The following is a 14,245-nucleotide window of genomic DNA, read 5'->3' on the forward strand; positions in this document are numbered from 1 at the left end:
GGAAATATTTATATGGAAATTGGTCAAAATTACAAACAATTAAAAGAATAGTCCTATGAATACTAGTATGTTTGTCCTTTACTTTAGTTCACTAATTCTTAATAAATTTCTGTATTTGCTTTATCTCTCTCATTTATTTTATTACTCTCATCTCTACACGTTCATACTGTTTTTTCTGAACCACATAAGATCAAGGTGCAGACATCATGACTCGCCACCTCTATTTTAGTGTGTATCTCCTAAGAACAAGAATATTATCTTATTCTCTTATTGTATTGGCAATACAATATTCTCTTATTGTATTGACAATACAAATATTACATTCACAAAGCTAACTCAAAAAGTCGTACCAAATGTCCATATAAGGTCCTTAATGACTTAAAAAATTTAGATACAATCGAATACATTAATCTCCCTTTAACAGGAATTTTATATAGAGAGATGTTGTGTTCTGTTCAGTGCATCATATCAGAAGACACATGATTTCAATTTCTCCTATTACTGACAATATTAATTTGATCACTTAAAGTGGTGTCTGATATATATATATATATATATATATATATATATATATATACTTTTTTTTTCATTTCAAAGATAACTTTTTCCACTGACAGTTTAAAAAGTGAACTGTGATACTTTGAGCTGTGTGATTGTCTTGTTCACTAACAAACCTCCTTCCAATGTAAGGGAGCTTGGTTACTGAAGGATAAATACCTATATATACTTCATGGATATTGTTAAAATCCCATCAATATTGGTTAATACTATTTTGCACTCCTAGCAACAATTAGGAGCATAGAATTACCACTAGAGTATATTGTCAGGCTTTTGCGTTTTCGTGAATCTGATTGGATAAAAATTGTATGTGTAATTTGTTTCCAAGTATCAGCGTTATTGCTTGTAAAATTTGATTGAATTATATAACTAAAATCTACAGCTAGTGCTGTGCTAAAGCCACTATACTGGTTTGCAAGAACCAAGTATGCATCTCTTCCTCACTCCACATTCAGTGGCATCATTTTTATAGCTTGAAAAAGGACACAGTGGGACTACTTGCCCTGGAGAAATCACAAAATGTTACAATTCAGAGCTCCCCTGATCTTGTCCTCAAAAATCCAGTTATAAAGCATTCATTTCTTCACTACTCTTTGTGACCAAAATGGTCTTCATATCCCCTAACCTCCACTCCCAGCCTAGTACTTGGGACCTGCCTGTGGGGAGAGTTGGGTCAATAACCAGCTGAGAAGATTGTGATCTGAGGCACATCTAGTGAGAGCAGGGAGACCAGAAGGGGAAGGCTCCCCTTTGCAAAGGTTTAGCATATTACCCTCCTTACAACAGAAAAAATATGGAAGGCTGTCAGTCCCTTGACATTTTAGCAACTAGATAGATTATTCCTACTCCTGTGAGGAGAAGCCAGTAAAATGTATAGAGAAGGTAGTTAGTGGTTTCTACTGATGATTTTCAAGAGAATAGAAGTTTATGTTTTACTGCGTGGTAAGATCAGAGAGAGAGGGAGTGTATAGGTGTTCCCTCTACTCTCTTATGCTGTCTTTTGTTTTTTTTTTTTTTTAAATCACACTGCTCTTTTCCAACTTAACAGCTGAGGAATATGAGGCCCTGAAGAATTAAAGCGACAGTTTTGAAAACAATACAACAAATTAAGGACGAATCTAGGGCTGGAATCATGGGCTCCTGTATCCTAGGATGTCAGAGTAGAAGAAAGTGTAGAGCTCACGAGGTCAAACCTCTTATGTAATAAACAGCAGGTACACTACCAATCTGCCATGTTACCTGCCCAGGAAAAGACAGCAAGTAGGTGACAGGGCCAGAATTACAAACACAGGTCTTCTGACTTGCAGTTCAGGGGTATTTCTAGTATCCCACGGGAGTCATCTTCCTAAACCTGTTATATTTATGCTCTTTAATTCTTAGAATGGGATTTGGAGATTCCAATTCAGCATCCATGAAAGAGAATTAAATGATACTAACTCCACCTTGCATACTTGTGAAAACCAGAAGAGAAGAGAGTTAAAAAAAACAATCAAAAAAATGAAAACTACTAATGACTGGAATACACACTCAGACAAATTAAAATGAAATTTCTGTACGAGAGATTCCATCACTGATCTATTTTTATTGTAATATATATTTAATTAATTATTTTATTTTAAAAGAATAAAATTTATATTTTTTGTGTGTGGAGTTTTATGGTTTTGACAAATTCTTCCAATGATGTAATTATTTTCACATACCCTTGTGTTGTCTCTTTGAGTAAACCCATTCCCCAAATCACAGATTTATTTTCTGTTACTACAGATTTGCCTTTTACAGATGTTATATAAGTGGAAACATGCATTATGTAGCCTTTTGAATCTGGCTTCCTTTACTTGTGACAATGCATAGATATTGTTGAATGTTTCAGTAATTTCTTTTTTGGTTACTGAATGTGTATGACTACTACATTTTGTTTATCCATCATAGCTGAAGGATATTTGGGTTGTTTCTAGTTTGAGGGATTATGAATAAACCCATGATAAACAATCGCATACAAGTCATTTCTCTTAGGTAAATATGTAGAGTGGAATTGCTGGATCATATAATAAGTAAAGGTTTAGCATTATAAGACAATGCCAAAAGCTAAATTGTTATCCAAAATGTCTGGAGCATTTTGTACTTGCACCAATATGATGAGAGATCCTTCCCTAGCATTTTGTACTGTCAATTTTTTTTTCTTTAATTTTATCATTCTAATAAGTTGTAGTAGCATATTTTCATGGATGTAATTTGCTTTGCCTTAATGCCCAGTGATGTTGAGCATCTTTTCATGTGCTGATGTGCCATCTATATATTTTATTTGATGAAGTGTCTGTTCAAATATTTTGTTGTTTTTTAATTTTTAAAATTCTCTTATTATTGAATTTTAAGTGATTTTGTATATTATGGATAAAAGTCCTTATTCAGATATGTGCTTTGCAAATATTTACTTATATTTTGTAGCGTTCCCTTTTCATTCCTGTAACTATGTTTTCACAGAGTACTTTTTAATTTTGATGAGGTCCAGTTTATACACTTTTTACTTTTATGGATTATGATCATGGTGTAATATCCAAGAAGCATTTGCCTAATCCAAAGTCACAAATATTTTATCTATATTTTATTTCGGACATTTGAGATTTTTAGGATTTATGCTTAGATCTACAATTGATTTTGAGTTAATTTTGCATAAGGTGAGCAGTATGGATTGACTTTTTCTTCATTCCATCATCCTTCTTTCTTCTTCTTCTTCTTTCTTTTTTACTTTTGCATATAGCTGTCAAATTGCTCCAGAACAATTTGTTGAAGAGATTATTCTTTCTCTATTGAATTGTCTTTACTCCTTTATTAAAAATCAATTAACTATATATCTGTGGATCTATGGCCTGGCTCTATTCTGGTCCATTTAATTATATATCTAGCCTTCTGCAAATATTACAGTGTTTTAATTACTCTATAGCTTTATATTAAACATCTAAATAAAGTAGTTAAGTCCCCCAAAATAATTACTTAAAGTTTCTTTTAAGTAATCAAGGATCTTTGATTTTCCATATATATTTTATAATCATGTTATGACTTAAAAAGAAATGCTTCCTGGATAATTATTGGGATTGTAATGAATCTATAGATCAATTTGGGAGATTTGATACTTAAATATATATGTCACCTTGGCTAGGTCACGGTGCCCAGATATTTTATCAAACATTATTCTAGATATTTTTGTGAGAGTAGTTTTGGGTGAGATCAACATTTAAATTGTGTGTGGAATTCATCTAATCAGTCATAAGTCTGAATAGAGCAAAAGAGTAAGCTCCTTGAAGTAAGAAGGAATTCTGTCAATAGACAGTCTTTAGACTGGAACTGCAACATTGGATATTCCCTGGATCTTCAGCCTGCAATTTTGGACTTGTCAGACTCAATAATTGCATGAGTCAATTCTTTCAAATAAATATATATATACACATTACACACACACACACACACACACACACACACATCTTATTGGTTCTCTGTTTTGTTTCCCTGGAGAATCTTGACTAATACAGGAGATTAACATCTTAAAAATATTGTATCTTCCAAACCATGAACATTATCATTCTCTTAATTTACTTGTCTTTAATTTTTTTATCCTTGCTTTGTACTTGTCAGTATTCATATCTTGTACATAGTTTGTTAGATTTATATCTAAGCATTTCACGACTTTAATGCTATTTTAAATGATATGCTTTCCTTAATTTCAATTTTCAATTATTATTGCTAGTATGTAGTAAAACAATTCATCCATATAGACCTTCAAACTTGAAACCTAGATGTAGTAATTCCATGAGCTTTTTTGTTGTTATTGTAGGTTCCAAGGGAGTGTCTGTGTAGATAATCATATGACGTATGAATAATGATGGTTTTAGCCTTTCTTTTCTAACCTGTATGCATTTTAATTCTTTTTCTTGCTGTAATCCACTGGTTAAGACTTTTAGTAAGATGTTGAACAGAGGTAATAAAAAAGGATATCCTTGGCTTCCCTGGTGGTGCAGTGGTTGAGAATCCACCTGCCGATGGAGGGGACACGGGTTTGTGCCCCGGTTTGGGAAGATCCCACATGCTGCAGAGCGGCTGGGCCTGTGAGCCATGGCTGCTGAGCCTACGCGTCTGGAGCCTGTGTTCCACAATGGGAGAGGCCACAACAGTGAGAGGCCTGCGTACCACAAAAATAAATAAATAAATAAATAAATAAAATAAAAAAGGATATCCTTGCCTTGTTCCTCATTTTAGGATTCAGAATTTAACCATCAAATATCATGTTAGCAATAAGATACTGTGGATGTGTTTTATAAGATTAAGGAAATATCTTCTTTTCTTATTTTACTGAGTATTTTATCATGAATGAATGTTGAATTTTATTAAGTAATATTTATGCACAATGAGATGATCATATATATGATATATACATATATATTTATATATTAATCTATTCATACAATGAATTGTGTTGATTTTTGAATTTTGAAAGAGTCTTGCTTTCTTAGAAAAACACCGTTTGTTCACTATATTAAACTTATATTTCCTGGATTGGTTTACTAATAATAAGTTGAAAAAATTTGCCTTTATATTCATGAGAAATTTGAGTCTGTATGTAGTGTTCTTTCCTTGAAATGTCATTGTCTGATTTTGGTATCAGGAAAATGTTGGCCTCATAAAAATAAATTGGGAATGGCTTCCCTGGTGTTGCAGTGGTGGAGAGTCCACCTGCCGATGCAGGGGGCATGGGTTCGTGCCCCGGTCTGGGAGGATCCCACATGCCACAGAGTGGCTGGGCCCCTGAGCCGTGGCTGCTGAGCCTGTGCGTCCGAAGCCTGTGCTCCACAATGGGAGAGGCCACAGCAGTGAGAGGCCCACGTACTCCCCCCACACACACACACACAAAGTCGGGAAATATTTCATTCCTTTCTGTTTACAGGAAGACTTTTGGCATAATTGGTAATATTTCTTTCTTAAATGTTTGGCAGAATTTATGGGTAAAATCATCTGGGTCTGGAGGTTTCTTTATTGAAATATTTTAAAGTATGAATTTAATTTATTTAATGAATATGATATTATCTAAATCATCAATCTTTTCTTGAGTTTTTTTTTAGCTTGTGTCCTTCAAGAAATTAGCTAAGTTTATTTACATATATTTGTTTTCATACAATATTCTTAGTATTCCCTTATCACCTTTGTAATATCTTTAGGATCTGCATTGACTTCCCCTCTTTCATTCCTAAAATTGATAATATGCATCATTTTTCTTTGTCAGTCTGACTAGAGGTTTATGAATTTTATCAAACTTTTCAAAAACTGCTTGGTTTTATTGACTTTTTACTGTTTTTCAGTTTTTACTTATATTACTTTCTGGTCTTTATTTCCTTCCTTCTGCTTGCTTTGCATTTAATTTGCCTTCTGCTGATTTCTTTTTTTTAATTGACATGTAGATGATTTACAGTATTAAATTAGTTTCAGGTGTATCCCATAGTGATTCAGTGTTTTTACAGATTATACCTTATTTTAAGATATTATAAAATAATGGATATATTTTCCTGTGCTGTACAACATATCTTTATTGCTTATTTATTTTATACATAGTAATTTGTATCTCTTAATCTCCTACACGTATCTTGCCCTTCCTTTTCTCCTCGTTGGTAATCACTAGTTTGTTCTCTAAATCTGTGTCTATTTCTGTTTTTTAATATTCATTCAATTGTTTTATTTTTTATATTCCACCTATGTGATACCATACAGTATTTGTCTTTCTCTGTCTGACTTACTTCACTAAGCATAATACCCTGTATGTCCAGCCAGGTTGTTGCAAATGGCAGAATTTCATTCTTTTCATGGCTGAGTAATATTACATTGTGTGTGTATATATATATATATATATATATATATATATATATATATATATACCACATTTCTTTATGCATTTATTTGTTTTAGGACACTTAGATTGTTATCATATCTTGGCTATTGTAATTAATCCTGCTATGAACATTGGGGTGCATGTATCTTTTCAAATTAGTGTTTTCATTTCCTTTGGATATATTCCCAGGAGTGGAATTGCTGGATTATATGGTAGCTCTATTTTTAGTTTTCTGATGAACCCCCATACCATTTTCTATAGTGGCTGTACCAATTTACATTCCCACTGACAGTGTACTCAGGTTCCCTTTTCTCCACATTCTTGCCAAAATTTTTTCTTTGCAGACATTTTGATGATAACCGTTCTGACAGGTGTGAGGTGATATCTCATTGTGGTTTTGATTTGCATTTCTCTGATTATTAGCAATGTTGGGCATCTTCTCATGTTCCTGTTGTCCATCTGTATATCTTTTTTGGGAAAATGGGTATTCAGGTCTTCTGCCCATATTTTTAAAAAATATTTATTTATATACTTATTTATTCTTGGCTGTGTTGGGTCTTTGTTGCTGTGCCTGGGCTTTCTCTAGTTGTGGTGAGTGGGGGTTACTCTTCATTGAGGTGCACAGGCTTCTTATTGCAGTGGCTACTCTTGTTGTAGAACATGGGCTCTAGGTGTGTGGGCTTCAGTAGTTGTGGCATGCAGGCTCTGTAGTAATGGCTTGTGGGCTCTAGGGCACAGGCTCAGTAGTTGTGGTGTATGGCTTAGTTGCTCCATGGCATGTGGGATCTTCTCGGACCAGGGCTTGAAACTGTGTCCCCTGCATTAACAGGCAGATTCTTAATCACTGCACCACCGGGGAAGTTCCTGCCCATTTTTAAATTGGGTTGTTTGTTTTAATAATATTGAGTTGAATGAGCCATTTGTATATTTTGGATATGAATCCCTTATCAGTCATATCATTTGAAATTTTTTCTTCCATTCAGTAGATTGTCTTTTTATTTTGTTGATGGTTTCCCTTGCTCTGCAAAAATTTTTAAGTTTAATTAGATTTAAATGCCTATTTTTGCTTTTGTTTCTTTTGCCCTAGGAGAAAGATCCAAAATAATATTACTAAAATTTATGTCAGAGAGTGTTTTGCCTATGTTCTCTTCTAGAAATGTTATGGTTTTAGTTCTTACATTTAGGTCTTTAATCCATTTTAAGTTTAATTTTGTATGTGGTGTGAGAAAATGTTCTAATTTCATCCATTTTTTCCAACACCACATATTGAAAAGATTGTCTTTTCTCCATTGTTATATACTTGCCTCTTTTGTCATAGACTAATTGACTCTATGTGTGGGGTTCATTTCTGGGATCTCTATTCTGTTTCATTCATCTATGTGTCTGTTTTTGTGACAGTATCATGCAGTTTTGATTACTATAGCTTTGTAGTATAGTCTGAAGGCAGGGAGTGTGATACTTCCAGCTTCATTCTTTTTTTTTTTTTTCATACTGTTTTGTCAGTTCAGGGACTTTTGTGGTTCTTATAAATTTAAAGATATTTGTTCTAGTTCTTTGTAAAATGTCATAAATATTTTGATAAGGATTTCATTGAATCTATAGATTACTTTGGGTAGTATGGACATTTCAACAATATTAATTCTTCTAATTCATAAGCATGGAACACCTTTCTGTTTCTTTGTATCATTTTTAGTTTCCCTTTTCAGATTTTATAGTTTTCAGAGTATAAGTTTTTCATCTCCTTGGTTAAGTTTATTCCTAGATATTTTATTCTTTTTCACCTTTCAATATTGAGTATGATGTTAGCTGTGTATTTGTCACAAATGGCCTTATTTATGTTGCAATATATTTCCTCTATACCAACTTTGGTGACAGTTTTCATCATGAATGGATGTTGAATTTTGTCAGATGCTTTTTCTGCATCTATTGAGAAGACCATGTGTTTTTTATCCTTCTTTTTGTTAATATGGGGTATCACATTGATTGAACTGCAGACATTGAACCATCCTTGAATCCCTGGGGTAAATCCCACTTGATCATGGTGTATGACCCTTTTGAAAACTGTTGAATTTAGTGTGCTGATATTTTGTTAAGGATTTTTGCACCTATATGTATCAGAGATGTTGGTCTGTAATTTTATTTGTGTGTGTGTGTGTGTGTGTGTGTGTGTGTGTGTTTCTGCTTTTGGTATCAGGGTAATGATGGCCTCACAGAATGAATTAGGGAGTAGTCACTCTTCTTCAATGTTTTATTTTTATATTTTTGTAATAATCTGAAAGGATAAGTATTAGCTTGCTCTTCTGCTAATTTTGTAAGCTTAGATTATTGATTTAAAATCTTTCTTCTTTTCTAAGTGCTCAATGCTATAAATATCACTTTAAACACTGCTTTGGCTGCATCCAACAAATTTTAATATGCTGTATTTTCATTTTTGTTCAGTTCAAAATATTTTCTAATTTTCTTTGAGACTTCCTATTCAATAGATGTGTTACTCATGAGTGTTTTTAAATTTCCAAATACTTAAGAAATTTTCAGGTATTTTTCTGTTATGAATTTCTAGTTAAATAATCTTATGTTCAGAAAATGTATTTTGCATAAAGTCAATTCTTTGGAATTTATTCAGGTTTGTAATATAGCCCAGAATATTGTCCATTTTGATAAATATTCCAAGTACACTTGAAAATAAAATTTATTCTGTATGTGGGTTTTTCTAGAAATATTAATGAGGTCAAGATGGTTGATAAGTATTCTCATTCGTGCTGATGTCCTGTCTACTTATTCTATCTATTACTGAGAGAGGAGTGTTAAAATTTCAACTATATTTGTGGATTTTTCTATTTCTCCTTTGAGTTCTTTTGGCTTCATATATTTTGAAGCTCTGTTGTTAGGTCACATACCTTTAGGATTGCTATGTCTTCTTATTTTATGGAACCTTTTATCATTATGCAATGTACCTGGTTATTTTCTTGTTCTAAGGTTTACTTTATATGATATTAATTTGGCCACTCCAACTTTCTTTGATTATTGTTTTCATGATATGTTCACTTTGTTACTTAAATTTTAATATATTTAAAGTATATATATATATATATATATATACATATATAGTTTTTAATCTAGCCTGAACATCTCTATTTTAATTGTCTAGAATGTTTGCATTTGATTTAATTATTGATGTGGTTTAAAATTTTAACTTTTTTTCCTCTTTTCTCTGATTTTAGTTGTTCTAGTTTCCCTTTCCTCATTTCCTTTTGATTATTTGAGTACTCTACTATTACATTTTAATTTATCTATTGTTTTTTGGCTACATCTATTTCTTTTTTTTCTTGTCATTAAGGAGTTACAATTTACATATTAAATGTCTACAGTCTATTTAGAGTTAAAATTTCATCAATGTTATCAATAAAATGTAGGTGTATTTTAATCCTTAGGTCTATATAACCCCTCCCCTTTATGTTTTATCATATGTATTCCATCTGCGTACATTAGAAATGTTACCAGAAAGGGTTATAATTTATACGTCCTGAGCTCGTATATATCGTAACAGACTTAAGAAAAAAATAAACTTTTATATTTTTTTCAGTTATGTAGCATTTCTATTGCTCTTCTTTCCTTCTCAGTATTCAAATTTCCCCTCCTATATCGTCTAGCTTCAGCCTGAAGAGCTTCCTTTAGTATTTCTTTTAGAGCTGGCCAGCTGGCTAATAATTGTTCTAATTTTCTTTTATCTAAGGATGTCTTTGTTTTTTCCTTCATTTCCAAAAATTATGGGGTTGGTCAAAAGTTTCATTCCTTTTTTTCTGTAAGATAGCTCTAGTAGTGTTTAGTTGCCTTTAACTTAATTCAAAACAATTTTGTTAGATTGTATTGTGACAGCTGTCATATCAACATGCATTTAAAAAACAAAAACTTATCAAAATTGATGAAGTTTTGTGTAGTCATTTTAATACTGAGGGTGGAAAAAGAAAGCAACATTTTGGCATATTATGCTTTATTATTTCAAGAAAGGTAAAAACACAACTGAAATACAAAAAAAAATTTGTTCAGTGTATGGAGAAGGTACTGTGACTGATCAAATGTGGCAAAAGTGGTTTTCAATGTTTCATGCTAGAGATTCCTCGCTGGATGATACTCCACGGTCGGTAGACCAATTAAAGTTGATAGTAATCAAACCGAGACATTAATTGAGGACAATCAACATTATACCACATAGGAATAGCCGACCTACTCAAAATATTCAAATCAAGCACTGAAAATCATTTGCACTACCTTGTTTATGTTAATCACTTTAATGTTTGGATTCCATAAATTTAAGTGGAAAAAACCTTGACCATATTTCCGCATGTGATTCTCTACTTAAACGTAACAAAAAACAAATTGTGATGGACGATGAAAAGAGGATACTGTCCAATGATGTGGAATGGAAGAGATCATGGGGCAAGTGAAATGAACCACCACCAACCACACCAAAAGCCAGGCTTCATCCAAGGAAGGTGATGTGTATACAGTGCCATTGGGAGTCCTCTATTATGAGCTCCTTCCGGAAAACCAAACAATTAATTCCAACAAGTACTGCTACCAATTAGACCAACTGAAAGCAGCACTTGATGAAAAGCGTCCAGAATTAGTCAACAGAAAACGCATAATCTTCCATCAGGATAACGTAAGACCACATCTTTCTTTGGTGACCAGGCAAAAACTGTTACAGCTTGGCTGGGAAGTTCTGATTCATCTGCTGTATTCATCAGACATTGCACCTTCAGATTTCCATTTATTTTGGTCTTTACAAAATCCTCTTAATGGAAAAAATTTCAATTCCCTGGAAGACTGTAAAAGACACCTGGAATAGATTTTTGTTTAAAAAAGATAAAAAGTTTTTGGGAAGAAGGGATTATGAAGTTTCTTGAAACATGGCAGAAGGTAGTGGGACAAAAAGGGTAAATATATTGTTCAATAAAGTTCTTGGTGAAAATGAAAAATATGTCTTTTATTTTTACTTAAAAACCAAAGGCACTTTTTGGTGAACCCAATATTTTCTATGGGTATAGAGCTCTGGATTGATAAGTCTGTTTTCCAACATTTATAAAGATAATATTCCACTTCTAGGTTTTTTTGTGAAAAATCCATAGTATTCAAATTATCCCCCTGTATGTAATGTCATTTTATTCTGAGTGCTTTCAATATTTTTTCCTTCTCTTTTTGTTTTTTGGCATTTGAATTTAGAGTGTCTGAGCAAATTTTACGTTGATTTTATCCTATTTTGTGTGTGTCAAACTTCTTGAATCTTTAAATTTCGATTTTTCACCAAGTTTGAGGTGCTTTGCAAACATTTTTTCTTCAAATATTTCTTTGTACACCAATTTGTTTCTCTTTTTATTATGAGACATTCATGGCACAAATGCCATCCTTTCTTAAGTTTATTTATTTTTCAATCTTTTTTTCTCTATTCTTATTGGATAATTTCTATTGACTTACCTTCAATATCAAAGACTATTTCTTCTGCCATTCCCTTTCTGTTACTTAAATCTTTTCTATTATTTTTATTGTTTTGATTTTAGAAATTGTGCTTTTCAGTTCCCAAAGTCCATTTGGTTCTGTTTAAAATAATTTTTATTTCTCTGTTATGTGTTTCTATTTTTCCAATTATGTCAGAATGTTTACCTTTACTTCATGAAGTGTAGCTTTTATAAAAACTTTACAATTTTTGTCTAATTGTTGAGGACTGAATTGTGTTCTCCCAAAATTCATAAATTGAAGTCTTAATCCCAATGTGACTTTATTTGGAGATAGGGCTTTTAGGAAGATAATTAAAGTTAAATGAGGTCATAAGTGTGGGGACCTTATCTGATAGGACAAGTGTCCTGATAATAATAAGAAGAAACACCGGAGATTTCTATCTCCCTTCATGAACAAAGAAGAAAGGCCATGTGAGGACAGGGTGGAATGGTGGCTGTCTACAAGCCAGGAAGAGAGGCCTAGCAACCAACCTAGATGAAAACTTAGACTTGTAGCCTATAAACTTAGGTTGTTTAAACAACCTGAGCTGCAGTATTTTGTTATGGCAACCCCATAAGAGTTATAATTTTCCATTTGCATTATCTCAAGGTTAGAGTCTGTTGATTGACTTTTTTCTTGAGAGTGTATCAGATGTTCTAGTTCTTTGTGTGTCAAAAATTTTTGTAATGTATTTTGGATATTTTGAACATTATGTTGTATATACACTGAATTCTTTCAAAATTCTCCAGAGAGTTTCATCATTCAATACCCTCTTAAGGATTTCAATGTTGCGTATACTTAGGTTTGATTATTATGTTGGAAAGAGGCACCTAAGGAACTTGTCTTGATATTAAGTTCACATAATAGGAACAATACTTTAACCTATATTGTATAATATTACTTGATGTGGAGTAGATGGATATTTAACGAAACAAAGACTCCTCCTCTATCCAATTCCACCCTTGCTTCTGTTACTGGCTTCTAGTAATTTGAGACCAAAGGATGTTTTGGCAATTTAAGATCTATCCAATCCACAATTACTTTGAAATATCATTTGTTTTGACTAATTATTTAATGCTTTTTATACACATTCTCTAAGGTGTAAGTAGAATTATATATTTATATACAATTTAGGACTAACTTCTTTTCTGGGTAAGTAACACAAATTTGCTTCTAAAAATATGTTTTATTCTATCATTTGTTGCAGCACAATGTTTATGATATGTAATATGATATTATTTGATATATAACAGAAAATATTTTAAAATTCTATTGACTGAAAAGTAATTTCTACTATCAGCATAGCTGGTAAGTACAATATTTGAAAATTGATAGTTATTTTACTTGCTGTTAAAATATGTAGAAAATCAGTTCATTTATGTTAATAAAGTAAGTTTTGGTTATTGCAAATAATAACAAGCATTAACATAATTTTCCATGAATCTAGATTTTTGTGCTGTGAACCAAAAATTTAGCTATTTATGTAGTCTGTATCACTTAATATGTACATACCAAAATCTCAGCATTAGCCACAGAGTTATGAGGAATAAAATACAGTAAGCTGCAACAAATGCATTTGCTTGTAGCTAATATAAATTAATAATGAATATGACAAGAACAAGTATTTTAAAAGTTACACAAATTCCCTAGTATGCCAAATTACAGTGCATTAACAAAACATAAAATTGCAAATGCCAATTTACAATGGTTAAATGCCAAATTAACATAGTCTGCAGAACTTATGTAATTGAAGACCCAGGCAGATGATAGCCTATTTGTGCATTTAATAAAGTGGCCTAGGAATATTGGTGTGTATGTGTGTGTGTGTGTGTGTGTGTGTAGAGCAAAATAGGCAATCTAATTCCATAGAATTCAATGAGCTTTTGGAATGTAAATTTCAACTGTCAAATCTTAATTAAAAAGTACCAGTCAGCACTATTTAAAAATTGGAAGAGAACTAAGTGGTTGGTTGTTGGATAATGTGCAACTTGCCTTCTAAATAGAGTAGGTAGGCTGACAGGTATGTAATTAACATCACATCAAGTGAAGGACAGGAAGCCAACTGTAGTTCCTTGAAGGGAGGAGCTTCAACAATTTTCAAGGCAGGGAAGAGGTTCTTCAATCTGAGTTAATTTATAAATTCTTTTATTTCTAAAGAGAATCTACTTATTTTGTATTGAACTTCTCTGAACCTTAGAAAGCAGTGACATTTGCAGAGTTGAGGTTTTATTCTAAGAGATTAATATTAACATAAATGTTTAGGCACCTTGTGTCAATTAGAACACTTTCCCCGTTTTACTGGACTTCTGGTATCTTTGG

This window comes from Hyperoodon ampullatus (genome assembly GCF_949752795.1).
Source record: "Hyperoodon ampullatus genome assembly, chromosome: 7".
Classification (NCBI taxonomy): domain Eukaryota; kingdom Metazoa; phylum Chordata; class Mammalia; order Artiodactyla; family Ziphiidae; genus Hyperoodon; species Hyperoodon ampullatus.